Source organism: Athene cunicularia, assembly GCF_003259725.1.
Source record: "Athene cunicularia isolate RWA chromosome 19 unlocalized genomic scaffold, athCun1 chr19_part1, whole genome shotgun sequence".
Lineage (NCBI taxonomy): Eukaryota > Metazoa > Chordata > Aves > Strigiformes > Strigidae > Athene > Athene cunicularia.
Window position 1 is genome coordinate 11,110,862 of NW_020799124.1, and position 3,544 is coordinate 11,114,405.

At 45.1% G+C, this 3,544-nt stretch overlaps 1 protein-coding gene across 1 annotated transcript in view; it reads left to right on the forward strand.

The window, feature by feature from the left end:
* Positions 1-3,544, forward strand: part of GALNT17 (polypeptide N-acetylgalactosaminyltransferase 17) — a 216,140-nt gene that overhangs the window by 149,022 nt on the left and 63,574 nt on the right. The gene's annotated exons all lie outside the window — the stretch shown is intronic.

The following is a 3,544-nucleotide window of genomic DNA, read 5'->3' on the forward strand; positions in this document are numbered from 1 at the left end:
TTTTTTTTTTTTTTTTTTTTTCATTTTTACTTTATTAAGACATAGTGCTTTGTGCTGACTGCAGTTCCTTAATATCAGATCTGTGCCTTGAAGCTCAGTGCTAGGACCAAAAAGAGAATCAGAATTTCCTAGCACTGCAGAAACTGCTGCAAATAATGCAGCTTATAATGAAGAATTCATATGTAATCCCGTAGAGGAGATAACTGTCTAGGTCTGCCTCAGGCACAAAAGAACCCAAGTTTATTTTTGTAGAAAGTACTTCATTCTGTCAAAGCAACCAGAGTTAAATGGAGAGAGACAATTAGATATAAATTCACATTTGGACTAAGTATATCTAACTTAATATGTAAAATAGGAGTTTTAAGTCTATAACTGCTTTTCTAAGACCTAAGGCGATAGCAATACCCAAAGCAATAGATAGTAAAGGATTTTACACATTGGCCTGCAAAGTGCTTGCTTTAGGAGGAAGATGGTCCTTGGTGCTGTCACCCTTCCTCACTCCCTGGGGTGCCAGCCACCAGGACGTCAGGTTGGGCAGCACCTCCCAGGTGCCTCTCTCCTGGGCAGAGGTGCTGGGAGTGCTCCCGGTACATCAGCTCTTAAATGCTGCAGGTCTTTGCCCAGCATTTTGCACATCCCTGTCCTGCCCATCTCCATGGGAGGTGGGTACCTCTCTGCAGGAAAAGGTAGGGTAATAGTCTCATGGCTGACCTGTTCAGCTCAGCAGCTTGCTTCCAGTATCTCTTTTATCTTATTTGTTACTTTGGCATGATTTAGTATTGATTGTGCTAAGGGCATATCAGTGTTTTTATAATTGCTTCTGAGGATGAATTTTGTTTGCTTTCCAAACGAAGTATCTAAGCTAGATATTAAATGATGAGCCAGGACTGTGGGGAGGTGCTGTAACTTGTAATGTTTTAGAAGAGCTAGCATTAACATTGCTGGCAAAGACACTATGAGTGGTAATAAAGCTCCTCACTACATGGCCTTTTCCAGCCAGAGATGTCAATCCACCCACCAAGGGCAGGTAGCTGGGTATTCTCCCTTTGCTTATGGGGTCCTGTAGCACAGATGTGTCTGTGTTAACCCCAAGCCCTGTGTGCCTCCTGTGCCTGTCTTGTTCCTGGAGCTCTGGATGGATAGAATTAGCCCAAATCCCTGAGCTGAAACATCCTTCTGTGATATTTCTTGGGTCTCCTGTGCTGGCAGGACACATCACCTTCTTTCCAGTCCCCTCCAAGTAGCTGTGAGCTGCAGGAGAGTAAATCTAAAACCACACCCGAGGCTCAGCTGTTGCCCCTCAGTTTGGTCTGATTTGGTTGGCTTTGCAGCTGTAGAGTTATAAAGAGATGCAAAGACAGTTTGCATCCAGAAGCAAAATGCTTCTTTTCTCCATCCTTGGATTTTAGGTTTGAAACCATATAAATATACAGAATTACATCTGGTTTCTATTCAAAAACTTTAGTTTTGGCTGTTTATACTTGAAACTTGCTGCGGGTCTGCAAAAAGCTCATGTTCCTTGCTGAATTTTTCCACGCATCAGGAGCCTGGGCTTTCGCTGTGAACGTAAAAACCCCATTCGTGTAGCTTTTGGTTTCTGCTCAGCCGGCTCCGGATCCTGTAACATCTCACTGTCCTGCTGAACTGGGATTTTGGCAAGCTTTGTTTTCTCCTTATCTGTGCTTGCTCCAATGGCTTCTCCAGTGGGTGCTCCAGGCGGCGCGTCACAGGAGATGACACATGCTGCCTGCCCCAGGGGTTCCTCTCTCGCCTGCTTTAATGGCCAGCACAGATGTCTCCATTCAGCACAATTTGAAAAACCTAGACCTGGAAAAAAAAATAATGCAATTTTCTGAGCTTCCAGCCAGCTCTTGCACTGAGCTATCCAAACAGCCCCCAAACCCTTCTGTTTCCACCAGGGGCTCCTTGCAGCGTAACCAAAGCCATAAGCAAGGGGCAGCACATGGCCATGGGACCTGGAGTCCAGGAGAATTTCCCAGAGCACCCAAAACAGTGACCAGCCACGTTATCCCTCCCAACCCCCTTCACCATTCTTGCTACCTGAACCATCAGAGAGTTGCAATGGCATTTCTAGTCCTTCCTCATCACAGCCACTGAGTCCCCAGCAGTTTTCTTGCATTTCCCTTGCCTGGATGAGGAGGAACCATTGCCCAGCCTTGCTCCTCGCCTGTCCATTCATCCCTCACCATCCCGTTGGAGCAGTGACATCATTTCCCGCTGCTTTACTTTGATAATGAGCATGTATAGCCTCTCTTACTGACCATATCTGCTCTACTTGGACTTGGGCTGAACCCCCATGTCTGCTTGCAGAGCCCCTGTGTTGTCTGATTATACACGTCAATGCATTTCTAAGGCCATGGAGCAAAAGCTTCAAAATACAGACGACTTCAAAATTATAAAGAAAACAAACCTGTTTCATCACTGCCTTGGAGGTCTCAGTTACTCAGATTCGGACAAGCAGCAGAAACTTTATACAGACCTTTTAAAGTGGGGCGTCTTAATGGTATTTTTGCTGACAGTCAAAAATCAGCGAAGTGAACCATTTTAAAAGCCTTTCAAAACTGTTCATTTATATCATCTGCTGCTTTTGTCAAATACACACAAAAAAGTGTCTTGTGTCTTTTGTCTCATTTTCACAAGAGCTATGTTGTCTATTTAGATTTTATTAGAGAAGCAAACAGTTGTTTAGGGATTATCGTTTGTATGATACGAGAACATTCAAGAACAGTAACACGGTGGTTACCTCAGCAGAAACTGCCATTAAATATGTTTATTTTTCCTAATATATAAGCTTAACAGTAACTGAAGCTGCATCCAGTGTTGACTATGGTCCCCTGTGCAAGGAGGAGCTAATGGAGGAATATTTCTGGTGAGTGGAGTGTGCTTTTTGGCTTGCTCAAGTGAGGCAAGGGACCAGAAGCAGGTATGGTTTTAGCGTATTTTGAAGTCTCTCTGTGGAGCTGTTTTGCTGCTCTGGTGTGTGGTTAGTTTAAGGACCTGGTGATGTGGAGATGTGTCTCCATGGTGACTGGGGGGATATGAGCCTCATGCTCAGGAGGGAGGTAAGGAGGGTCCTCCTGTGAACTGTGTGGGCAAGACCTCAGCTTCCTTGAGAGGAAAATGCTTCTGAGAAAAGCATGGGGCAGAAGATGGAGCGGGTGTGCTCGTCTCATTGTGTCTTCTGTGCCTCCCAAAGCTGCTGCTCTTGGTGGAGATTTACACATCAGGGCAGGGAACTTGGCTGTGTATTCTGCTCCAATTTCAGCTGGAAAGTGCCTCTTGTTTTTAAAATCTCTGTTGTCTTTAAAAACGTTTACAGCAACCGTATTTTAATTTTTGTGAGGGACACTTAAGACACTGAATTGCTCCTCCCCTCTTGCCAGCGTCTTTCTGAACAATAAAGTTGAGAACCATCTACCCAAAGGCTGAGCACCCCCAGGAAGCATGTGCCTGGGCTGCTTTGATTTTCATTTGGTGGGGGGAACACCTTGTGCTTGGTGTACCAGTCTGTGCGTTTAATGGA